Below are 13,252 nucleotides of genomic sequence, written 5' to 3'. Positions count from 1 at the left end.
AGCCGCTTATCTGGAGAGTATTGAACGGGCCAATGAATGAAATTAATTGGCAGCGTAAGCTTGCGCAGGTGTGCGACATCTGCAATCATCTCAGCATATAAGCACACCTGAAGCCAGCAGACGCCATCCTTTTCGCTTCAGATCCTTTCTGAGTGAGTCGATGAGGGTTCCTCTTGCTGATCAGCACTTCAGAGCGAACGAGTGTGTCTCCCGGTCCAGAGTGGGTCTTCGCGGTGGCAGACGGTCGAGCTGGGTTACTCCCTTGCCTGCGGTTCTTTGGGTCCGGTCCTCCAGAGCGGTGCGTATAGTTGCAACTTTCCTAAAAGAGCAACACAGTCGTGCAGCACGTCCTTTTCAGGATGGCGCTCCGACTGTGCGTTTCTGGATGCGGGGGTTTCCTGTCTCCGGATGATGGACACGATCACTGCATTGCATGTTTGGGGGTCCAGCATGTTAATGCGGTGCTCGCGGGCGGTTCATGTCGTCATTGCGATGCCATGACCGTTGCACAGCTAAGATCGCGGCTAACTTTCGCAAGAGAGCGAGCCACCCCAGTTGCCTCCTGTTCTAAAAAAGCAGCGGGCGCTCGGGCAGATCTGAGGGTTTCAGCGGGAGCTAATCCGCCGCCCACGGGCTCGCGGACCTCTCGCTCCTCACGGCGCTCCATCCAAGCTTCGGGTGGTGAGAGTGATCCGTCTAACCAGATGGTAGCTCTCACACTCGCTGACACCGGAGATCAGATGTCCTCCGCGGCATCGGAGGGTGGGCTTTCACTGTCCGACGAAGATCCGGACCCGCTCGCCCCCTCCGGGCAGGTGAGCGCTGTCAAATCGGATCCTGAAGCGGACATGTTAGCCGTGCTTTCCCGGGCTGCTTCGGCCGTGGGGTTGGAGATGGTTTATCCCCCAGCTCCGCGGCCGGACCGACTAGATGGGTGCTACGTAGAGGACCAGAAGGCGAAGCCTTCGAAGCCTCTCGTCCCCTTCTTCCCGGAAGTGCACAGTAGGCTCACGCAGTCCTGGAGGGCACCTTTCTCTGCCCGTGCTGCGAGTGCCTCCGCCCTCACCGCCCTTGACGGCGGAGCTGCCAGGGGGTATGAGGCGATCCCGTCAGTGGAGCGCGCTATCGCGGTCAATCTTTGTCCGCGCGGCGCCTCTACGTGGCGGGGTTTGCCCCGCCTCCCGTCCAAAGCCTGTAGGTTGTCTGCCTCCCTCGGAGCCAGAGCTTATAAGGCTGCGGGCCAGGCTGCTTCTGCTTTGCACGCGATGGCCACCTACCAGCGCTACCAAGCGCAGGCGCTGGCCGAGCTGCACGAGGGCGGGTCCAACCCAAGCTTATTACATGAGCTGCGCACCGCGACCGACTATGCTCTTCGGACTACTAAGTCCGCCGCGTGTGCGCTGGGGAGGACGATGTCCACACTTGTGGTTCAGGAACGCCACCTCTGGCTAAACCTGGCCGATATGCGCGACGTTGACAAAGTTCGCTTTCTTGACTCGCCCATATCCCAGGCTGGCCTGTTCGGCGACACCGTCGGTGAATTCACCCAGGAATTCAAGGCGGTGAAAGAGCAGTCGGATGCGATGGGCAATGTCATCTATCGGCGTGGCCGTAAGCCCGCTCCGCCCGCCGAGCCATCCACCTCCGCTGTTCCTCGCCGAGGGCGCCCGCCAACGAGTGCTGCCCCGCCCCCGCCTGCGCCTCCGGCCAAGCGGGCGCGGCGTTCACCTCGAAAGCAGGCAGCCCCTCCTGCCCAGGGCGCCGTTAAGTCCGGTAAACGGACCGCGAAGCGTCCCTGAGACAGGCCATCCGGAGAAGAGGAAACTTGCTCTTTCCCCGCTGGAGGGCGGGGCCCTGATAACAACGGTACTTTTCAGTGCCACCAAAACATCAGTAAAAGAGCACTTTTTCCCTTCCCCGGATGTGACTGCACGAGTTCTGCCAGTCCGGGACGCGCTGCCTTCCGGCTCGCAGACTCTACGTGCTTCGCCAGTGGCTCACGAGCGCTGGGGGGACGGTCTCCCTTCCCTCAGCCCTCCAGCCCCCTCTCCGGAGTCAGGGTGCGGAGCCAGAGCGAATCGCTCTCCTCCAGCTTTTCCGCGGGACCCTCGTGCTTCCCGGATCAGCACACCCACTCCGCGCTGCCCCACCGCTGGTACGTCAGCGATTGTAGCGATGACTCCATTAGCGAGGGCTCTGCCTGCCTGGTTAGCGCGGGCCAGCCCCTCGCGGTGGCTCATACGCACAATCAGACTCGGTTACGCGATTCAGTTCGCGAAACGGCCCCCCAAGTTTACGGGCGTGTATTTCTCCAGGGTCAACCCCCTGTCCGCCCCTGTCTTGCGAGAGGAGATTGCTGCCCTCCTGGCGAAGGGTGCAATCGAGCCGGTTCCTCCAGCCGAGATGGAGAGTGGGTTTTACAGCCCATACTTCATCGTACCCAAAAAGAGCGGTGGGTCACGGCCAATCCTAGATCTGCGCGTTTTGAACCGCTGTCTGCACAAGCTGCCGTTCAGAATGCTCACGCAGAGGCGCATTCTCCAATGCGTTCGTCCTCGGGATTGGTTTGCAGCCATAGACCTGAAGGACGCGTATTTCCATGTCTCCATTCTTCCACGCCACCGCCAATTTCTGCGGTTTGCGTTCGAGGGTCGAGCGTGGCAGTACAAGGTCCTCCCCTTCGGGCTCTCTCTGTCTCCGCGGGTCTTCACCAAACTCGCGGAGGGTGCCCTAGCGCCCCTTCGGCTCGCGGGCATTCGCATACTCAATTATCTCGACGACTGGCTGATTTTAGCCCACTCGCGGGAGCAATTGATTATGCACAGGGACGAGGTGCTTCGGCATCTCCGCCTACTGGGGCTTCAGGTCAACCGAGAAAAGAGCAAACTCGCCCCCGTGCAGAGGATTTCTTTTCTCGGGATGGAGCTGGACTCGATCACCATGGTAGCGCACCTCTCCGAGGAACGCGCTCGCCTGTTGCTGAACTGTCTGAGGGAGCTCGACAGCAAACTAGTGGTCCCACTGAAGTTCTTTCAGAGGCTCCTGGGGCATATGGCATCCGCAGCCGCCGTCACGCCGCTCGGGTTGCTCCATATGAGACCACTTCAGCACTGGCTTCACGATCGGGTCCCCAGACGCGCATGGCACGCGGGCACACACCGGGTCTCGGTTACTGCGCTGTGTCGCCGCGCCCTCAGCCCTTGGAACGACCCCTCGTTCCTACAGGCCGGTGTGCCTCTAGGACAGGCGTCCAGCCATGTTGTTGTTTCAACAGACGCTTCCAACACGGGTTGGGGGGCCGTGTGTCGCGGGCATGCGGCTGCGGGCCTCTGGAAGGGTGCCCAGCTGCATTGGCATATCAATCGCCTAGAGCTGTTGGCAGTGTTCCTCGCTCTCCACCGCTTTTTACCGGTGCTGGAGCGGCAACACGTGCTGGTCAGGACGGACAGTACGGCGGCGGCGGCGTATATCAACCGCATGGGGGGTATGCGCTCTCGCCGCATGTCTCAGCTCGCCCGCCGTCTGCTCCTCTGGAGTCACCCGCGGCTGAAATCGCTGCGCGCCATTCACGTCCCAGGCACGCTCAATCGTGCAGCCGATGCGCTCTCACGACAGCTGTTACGCCCTGGAGAATGGAGACTCCACCCCGAGTCTGTTCAGCTGATATGGGCGCGATTCGGGGAGGCCCAGATCGATCTGTTTGCTTCCCCCGAGAACGCTCACTGCCAGTTGTTTTTTTCCCTGACCGAGGGCTCTCTCGGCACGGATGCACTGGCCCACAGCTGGCCTCGGGGCATGCGCAAGTATGCGTTTCCCCCAGTGAGCCTGCTCGCGCAGTTTCTGTGCAAGGTCAGGGAGGACGAGGAACAGGTTCTGCTAGTTGCGCCCCTTTGGCCCAACCGGACCTGGATATCAGAGCTCTCACTCCTCGCGACGGCCCTCCCCTGGCGGATCCCTTTGAGAGAGGACCTACTCTCTCAGGGACAGGGCACCATCTGGCACCCTCGCCCCGATCTTTGGAACCTCCACGTGTGGTCCCTAGACGCGAGGAAGACTTAGGTAACCTACCGACTGCGGTGGTTAATACCATCACTCAGGCTAGAGCCCCCTCCACGAGGCGCGCCTACGCCCTGAAGTGGAGTCTATTCACTGAAGAAGACCCCCGAAATTGCCAGATTAGTGTTGTGCTCTCTTTCCTTCAAGAGAAGTTGGACAGCAGGCTGTCGCCCTCCACTCTCAAGGTTTACGTGGCCGCCATCTCCGCTTATCATAGCGCGGTAGCTGGCGGCACCGTGGGAAAGCATAACCTGGTCATCCAGTTCCTTAGGGGTGCTAGGCGAATTAATCCATCTCGCCCCCCTCTCATGCCCTCTTGGGATCTCGCCCTCGTTCTCACGAGTCTGCGATCCGATCCCTTTGAGCCACTCGAATCAGTATCTCTAAGATTTCTGTCCCTGAAGACAGCTCTGCTGGTTGCGTTGGCCTCCATCAAGAGGGTCGGGGACCTGGAGGCATTTTCGGTCAGTGACTCGTGCCTGGAATTCGGGCCGGATTACTCTCACGTTATCCTGAGACCCCGCCCCGGTTATGTGCCCAAGGTTCCTACCACCCCCTTTAGAGATCAGGTAGTGAACCTGCAAGCGCTGCCCCCGGAGGAGGCAGACCCAGCCCTTTCTTTACTTTGTCCAGTTCGCGCTCTGCGCATTTATGTGGACCGTACTCAGAATTTTAGATCATCTGAGCAGCTCTTTGTCTGTTATGGCGGTCGGCAGCAGGGAAGTGCCGTATCGAAACAAAGATTATCCCACTGGATTGTGGATGCCATTTCACTCGCTTATTCGAGTCGAGGTCAGCCGTGTCCCCCGGGAGTACGTGCACACTCCACTCGGAGCGTTGCATCCTCTTGGGCGCATGCACGCGGCGCCTCTCTAACAGACATCTGTAGAGCTGCGGGCTGGGCGACACCCAACACATTTGCAAGGTTTTACAATCTGCGAGTGGAGCCGGTTTCCTCAAGGGTATTAGGTAACCCTTTGGTGATTGAGGAGACAACTCGGTAGGGTGTTGAAACACGCTTGCTGCGCCATTCTCCCTAACACGGAGGTACGTGCGCCTTTTTTATCTGTCAGTAAAGTTCCCCGTCAGGTGAGCCCTGCAGATTCCTCCGTGGCCCCCAGCACTGACTCAGCGGAGGAGTCACTTGCTGGCCCACTACGTTGTAGGTCTGCCCGCTGGTCAGCCCGCGTTTTGGGTATAGGTGCCTGCTATGCGTGATCCCCACTAGGCGATCCCATATGCTTATTCCGCCACGGTTAAGTCCCCCCCCTGGGCGGACCCGTGTCTTCCCTCTCCGCTAACCACTCTTTGCTATGCGTACTCCCCCTTTTTAGGGCTAGTCCATAGGTAAATTCTGCCATCTATCCCCCCCTTGGGTAACGGATGGCCTCCGCAGCGTCCTCCCTATCGGGATTGCACGCTTCCCAACGTACTGTCGTATTCCTAGAATTATCTAGATGCTCACGACTTCCCAAAAAATATATCTAAATCCGTAAAACTTCTGTTGAAGTAGGATAAATTAGGGCCAGGGACACGTTGGAGGACCGCGCCCCCCATGATGTGGGTGCGTCACGCTTGCTTGACTATCTCCTCATCGGGGGTGTTGGTAAGGTGCAGTCATTATGGCGCTTTCCATATTCTCCCATTCATGGCACTGAAGTTCCCCAACCGAAGGGGAACGTTCGAGGTTACAGAAGTAACCCTTCGTTCCCCGAGGAGGGGAACGGAAGTGCCATATTCCGTCGCCATAATGACTGTCCCTTAGCTGTTTGAAAGTCTCTTCAGCTTAAAAGGATGGCGTCTGCTGGCTTCAGGTGTGCTTATATGCTGAGATGATTGCAGATGTCGCACACCTGCGCAAGCTTACGCTGCCAATTAATTTCATTCATTGGCCCGTTCAATACTCTCCAGATAAGCGGCTTCTGATCCGAATCCTCCCATTCATGGCACTTCCGTTCCCCTCCTCGGGGAACGAAGGGTTACTTCTGTAACCTCGAACGTTCTACATGCACCATTAAGGATCACCAAGATTATAAAAACAAAAACACCTTTTTTGATAAAAGGGGCACAGCTTAATCGCATAACTAAACATACCTGGACTTTAATGTCTGTGGTCTCACTATGGAACAAAATTAATGCCAAAAGTCTTGAATTAAAAAGCTTGTTGAATAGCACAAACTGAAAAAAATAATACACCGTATTAACAAGTTCTTGCATTTTAATGACTTGAATTCCTGAGGTGGATTTTATACTCTTTAAAGTGTGAAGTTAATATATATATTCAAAGTGTATGTATATAATCTGCTTGTAGACTTGCATACCATTAGAACAATTACCATATCACAAGAACTGGATAAGTTATATAGTTACCAGGTTTGGGTCAGGGGTTAACCTAGGTGGAAATTGAGGCCAGGGGTTAACCTAGGTGGAATTTGTGTAATATATGGAGAACAAAGGAAAACAACGGATGTAAAAGGGTATTTAAATAAGCCAAGAACAGGAGTGAGGCAGAATTTTTCAGACAGAGATGCTACTGGGGGTCTCCTGAAAGTTCTCCTTTGTTGTCGACAATAAAGTATATTCTTCTGATATTCATAACCTCCAGACTGAGTTTGATTTAGTAAGAGAAAAACCAAGAAAACCACTACATTTGGCGTCCCTGGGTGGGCTGGAAAGGAGCAGGACTGGTGTTGCTGTGCATGCTGGACTGGAGAGAAAACACAAATATGTGGCCACAATAAAAAACGGTAAGCGATTTTATGCTTATTAGTTTGTGTTTTTTCTGCCAGGACCTGCTTGTACAGGTAAATACACTTGAACTGTTTCTCCAGCTTTAAAGAATTAAAAGTAAATGTAAAAAAGATATTAAAGAAAAATGGGGTTTTGAATAACAGAAGAAAAAGAGTAATTTGCATGCAAATGATCTGTGTTTTCCTAAGAGGGCCTTGATGGATAGGATAAACATTAACTAGTAACTGTTACTCAGATTTGGGAAATTATTAATGATATAAGATATGCATAGAGCATTTATAGGTTTTAAAAGAGAGTCTTTAATGTGTGGTGACAGTTAAGAGATTAAAGCAGAGTAAGGTATGCAAATGATCTGTGTTTTCCTAAGTGGGCCTTGATGGATAGGATAAACAATCACTAGTAACTGTTACCCAGATTTGGGAAATTAATAATGATGTAAGAAATGCATAGAGCATTTATAAGTTTTAAGTGAGAGTCCTTAATGTGTGGTAACAGTTAAGAGATTAAAGCAGATTAAAATAGAGAGATGCGCGCTAAGACCTACGATACCGCTTTGTTAAATGAGATAAACAAAGGGCTGCATGGGTAGGCGAAAGCCTGTGGTTACCGCTCTAAGGTTAGAGGGCTGCTCGGACAGGTCACTCAAGAGGAGTGTAGTGTAGAGTATTTATTTAATTGAAGTGTTTGTGTATTTGCTGCTTCAGATTGTGGCAAAATAGTCCACATTGGTGGGCAGAGAAGACTGCCTTCCTCCTCCTTGAATGGAATGAGGATGGGGGGATGCAGCTCCTGTTACACTGAGTGGAGGAGAGGAGTGAATGAGAAGAGGAAAAGTAATAAGATTAGAGATGTGAATGCGTTTTAAAGTATGTTTTCAATAAGGAGTAGGTTAAAATAATGATTATAGTAGATTATATAAAAGGAGGGCTGCATAGGTGTGGTGTGATATAAAGAACAAGAAGAAAAGTGATTGATGCAGTTTAAGAGAAGAGATTATAATATAAAGGAGGAGTCTCCTAAATCAAAACTAATGGAACATGTGCATTTGAAAGACACAGAGTAAAAAGCAGAAGAATAAACATTTTTCTGAAATTATCTTTGTGTTTTAAGTTTGAATATGTTAAAAAAGAACAATAGGCAGAGTGGACTTAAATTCTTTACATAGCAACAGGTGAAAGACAGTCTGCTCCAGAATGGGGGTAAGGGAGAGATTTATGGTGTCCATGTGTGAACAATAGATTGCCTATTTACAGCACTAAGGAAACAGAGAAGAGGAGAGTTAAAAGAGAGGAGATCAAACTATAGATAAAATAATGACATAGACTTTAACATAATTTGGATAGAATATAAGTTATTAATGAATAGATATATTATAAAGTAGTATAGTAAGATAAATGAAATGAGGAAGTACTAATAATAGAGTTATATTATATAGAAAAGAGTTTGAAACTGTACTAATGAAAAAGAATAAATGAAGCCATAGTGATCAGTATATATAGAGATAAAGGTAATATGGAGTAAAAGAATGTAGTAATAAACAAATAGATTTACTAAATAAGTATGGATAAATAACATATAAGTTAGTTCTTTGATTGAGAATAAGAAAGAAAAAGAAAACTTGAAAAATTAATAGTGATTAATTGAAGATTTAATTATAAAATGTCTAACAAAATAAGCTTTAAAATGTATAAGAAAACCTAAGAGCTAAAAACTCAAATTATGGAAAGGAAAAAGAATAAAATAGAAATAGAAAAAATAAGTCCACTGTTTCATAGATAAAATTAGATGTTTAAAAAATACTTACAATATAGGCACATTGAACAGATAAGATAAAAAGTAAAAAAGCAGTAACAATTTGAAGAAATAATTGACTTTAGAGAATTTGTTTGTATTTAAGGGCAATAAAAATGTCTTTCTCAAAGTCAGCTATATCATTTATTTGTAGTAAAGTACAGTGATTCAGATGAAAATCATAGAAGCTAGGTAAATGTTAAAGAATTAGTCACTTAGCGTTAGAGTGAGTTTAAAAGATAAATACCTTTAAAAGTTTATGCAGTAAGAAGCTAAATTGATAAGTATGCATTGCACTTTAAAAATGAAAAATGCTTTTAGTAAATAAATATGTGAAATAATAAAAAATAATGTTAATTAATAATATTAACTTTGAGCTATAGCAGTAATGATTTTTAACAGTTATTCCAGATATTGGGTCACCATGTAGTATTGTTGAATTAAATCAGGTATGGAAAAACAGCTATGGAAATAAAAAATGCAATACTAAAATATGTGACAGAGAAAATAAAAGATAAGATAATGACAAATGGCAAACAGAAGAAACATTTGATGCAAGCAGTGAGAAAATAGAAACTGAGCATAGAAAATGTTAGGGAAACTAAAATTCGATGTAAAAATGACCGGTTAGTAAAGGAACACTAGCATAGATGAGGAGAAATGTAAAGTAAAGCATAATCTGAAGCTAAAGAAATTATTTAGAAGAACACTGAAGAAATAGAAAATTAAACATTTACATATGATAAAATGATTGTGAATTAGAGAAAAATAAACTGTTAAACCGTAAAGAGGAGAAAATAGATGAGAGGAGTCTTCATTTGATGAAAAAAAAATGGGAAAGAAGGAAATATTTTATAGGTTATGAGTTAAATTCCATATATTAATTAAGAGGACAAAGGGATGGACTTTGGGGGACTGTGGTCTCTTATCTACTAGACATCTCTGAGTGCACTGGCAAATGGAAAAGGTGTTTGAAAAACACAATGGACAAACTGTTGGCTGTGGACATTTGTGAAAGCAGTGAGGCAGGCACTGCATGCCCAGGAATTACTGAGGACTGGAAAGGCTACTTATGTTCAGAGACACTAAAAAGAGGCAAACAAGCTAATGATGAACTGATCAAAGAGAAAAAGCGCTCCACCAGAACTTTACAACAGCTCAATGAAAGAAGCCAGCACTAAGAAAGAAGGGGGAAACACTGTGCCCTGATATGGACACCACAGAAAAGACTACACCAATCTATGAACCAGTTGTCTTCTCAGGGTGTGAGGAGGGGGAGTCTGGCAGTCCATCTCAAAGCAGTCGACCTATAGTCCAAATTGAGAACAATGTGACCACTCAGAGGGCAAAATAAGAGCAAAAGTGTAGCTACCCATTCTTGTATCAAATCAGACTCCTATCAATATAATAAAAAGAAAATTATCATGTAAACTGTAAGAAAAGTCTTAGATGATAATGTACGATGAAACTTTAAATGTGTTATGTTGAAATAATAAATTATGAAGAATGTTAAATTATTTTGGTTCATTTTCATAGGTTAATTCATAGAGATTATTGAACATAGGAGGACAAATTATAATGCATGGTGGTGACTAATAAAAGAAAAAGAGACAGCTTTTATAACACAAAAAATAATTTGGGTTAGAAGTTGATGGAATTAAATATTTAAGTTAAAAATTAGGGAAAACTTATTTTGAGTAAACTAAACCAAGATTTGAGAGAAAAATTATGTCAGAGATTAAGACAGAAAAGTGATTTATACTTGAAGGGAATGAAAAAAAAAAAAGTGAAATGAACTCACAGTACTGAATAGGTCAAAAAGTAACTATTCTAAATGTATTAAAAGAATACTTGAAAGAGAAAAGTGTTTAAAAACAGAAAATAGGTTGTTTTACATATGTGAAGAAATAATTAAAAGCAAAAAGGATTAAGGACTAAAGATGAATAATCAGATCAGATAGAGAGGAACCTATAAAGAAATCCAGTGATTTTTCAGTCAACTTGTAGAAAATTACAACAAAAGTTTATGAATAACCAGTTTGATGTGAGAACAGGAAGGAATTAGGAGCTGAAAATGCTGAAAAGTGAAAAATGTTAATTAATAGAAAATGCAAAATAAGAAATAGCTCAGAAATAAGAAATTACTTAGGTGTCAAGTTTTAATAATGATTAACAGTTCAGGACATTAAGGGAAAACAAAATTAACCAGCATAGGGAGGATTAATTAAAATTAAACCAGATGCAGGTCTGTTATATGCTGGAATAGGCATTATTGAAACTTTTGAGAACATGGCAATAATAGAAACACTTAGATATGTTATGGCATTTCTAATTAAAGTAAATTTCAATTTGGCTGTGATTGTATAGGTGAAGAATAAAATGGATTCTATTTGAATTTGATTTGAATTTAAATTTTGATTATGGCATTAGTCAAAACAGACAAAAGTAGAGGTTGTAAAGTTAATGATTTAAGAACAGTCAGTGATAGAGAATTTCTTAGCAGAGGTTCCTAACATGCACTGTACTTAAATTTGTTAGTTTGGATGCCAAATATGTTAAAGTAATTGATTTCTGTTCAGTTAATTATCAGAGGAGGGTAGACACTTGGTTACATTTAAAGTAAAAAAGACGTGTAGAATTTAGTTATCTGCAGGTACATCTAGCTCAAGCTAAGTAAAAGACATAAATACATTTTTTTAGGGATGACGGGTTTAGTGTTAACAAGATTCTGTATTTATTCTAGATGCAATAATAATTGTTAAGATGATAAATAAGAAATTGATTTTACATTAAAGAAAATAAGGTAGCAGGTCTAACACTAGTATAGAGTCACAACCACAATTAGATGATAGTGCAAATTAAATAACATACAAGTCTTTATGAACAATATGTATAGCAACAAAGGGAAGCAAAAACGATAGGTATGATTTTTATAATAGGAAGTACAGATTGTTGATACAACAGCATTTCTAGATATTGTCATTGGCGATGTACATGGTTTGAATCAAGGGTGAAGTGATAAGGAAAATTAAGCAGCAAGCAAAATGATTTGAAAAAATTATCCATTTTAAATGCAGTAATTATTGAATTGTTGTCCACATGTGACATTTGTGCAAAGTAGAATGTGAATAGAGGAACAACAATAGATCTAATGGGTTATTCAAGAACTTCATAGTGGATGTTGTGAAATGATAAAATTAATTTAGGGCAAGAGATACAAGTTTTTGGGCATGGCAGTTGTGGTAGATGAGTGAAGGTAATTCCATTAGCAGAGCAGGAAAGAAGGAACAGTTATTACATTTAAGACAAGAGAAGTTTAATGTGTCTGCATTTAAAAATAAATTAGAGTAATTAAAGTCAATTAAAGTGAATAAAGGTAATTAAGTAGATAAATAAGTGGGTATGTGATTCAGTGAATAGATAAGTAAATGTATTGATAAAGTATTGGAAATTGGAAAAAAAATTAAGCAATTACACATAATTGTAAGGAATAATTGAAAGAGCTAAAGATGATTCATCAAGGCCTAGTTTAACAAGATGTGTTAAAATAATATACCTTTTGCATTAATAAGTGATTGCATGAAAACTGACAGAAACAAACAACTAACATTGCATGAAGTATTATTGGGTCGACCCTTGCATGTAATCTCACAAATAACTTCGCATATAACCGTTTGGAATGTTTGGAGAACATTTCGAATGCATTGGAAAGAAGTTTGGTCTTTTATGAAGAAACTAACTGCTATGTGCAAAGCGATATCTGTACAGGAAACCAGAAAGGACCAGAAGCAGGAGATTAATCTGGTGATCGAGTATATCTGAGGTTTTCTGGAGAAAGTGGAGAAATCAGGAGAAAGGGACCTTATGCCAAGGTTACCAAAGGGGATGCCATCAACTGGATACCATCAGGACCACAGCACAAGACAGCCAAAGGAAAAAGCTCCAGCAAGAGAAAGCTAACGGGAAACAGAGGAGGCCGAAAATCCTAAAGCTCAAACCAACGAATTGCAAAGTGTGGCAGAAGCAGTTCATCAGAACAGTTAAAAGAGTAATTCTGATTATATACCTGAGTGAAATATACAGAAGGTGCCACAAATTCAAGTGATGATAATCACCACAACTTCAGGTTATAGACTCTCAACATAAAGTCTTTAGCAACACTTTTTAAGGCTAGAACGAAACAAAGAATGCTCGCAAGTATGTGCCAGATTTAGGGTCAAAAAGATGAACTAGTGCTAAAAATTTTTATAGTTTAGATAAAGAAGAGGATGATGAAGAGGATCCATGCCTTGGGTGTTAAGTGCTAGTAACCTCTACCCCAAAACGGCGGCTCTCTACGATACGCAAAGTATCTGGGCTGAAGATCAACGTATTCTACTGATTATGTTTTGTGGGTGTTAGATTAGAATATTGTGTTGTGACCCTAGATTGGGAGATTGTGCATGTTTATTTTTTGTTGTAGGTTTATTCTTTACTGTATGTTAAATAATCATGACCACCAGAAGCAAATAGATAACTAATTGTATGCTTAAAATACTACTTTTTATGATATCAACAAAATAGAATCAAGTCTTTTACTGTGTCCTCGTCAAAACAGGACACAGAGGTTTGGCGTGATTCTATTCCAAAGTGCAATTACATGATTTGGTCATTT

The sequence above is a fragment of the Danio rerio genome, chromosome 18 (assembly GCF_052040795.2).
Source record: "Danio rerio strain M-AB ecotype USA chromosome 18, GRCz13ab, whole genome shotgun sequence".
Lineage (NCBI taxonomy): Eukaryota > Metazoa > Chordata > Actinopteri > Cypriniformes > Danionidae > Danio > Danio rerio.
Note: the sequence above shows the minus strand (reverse complement) of the source record.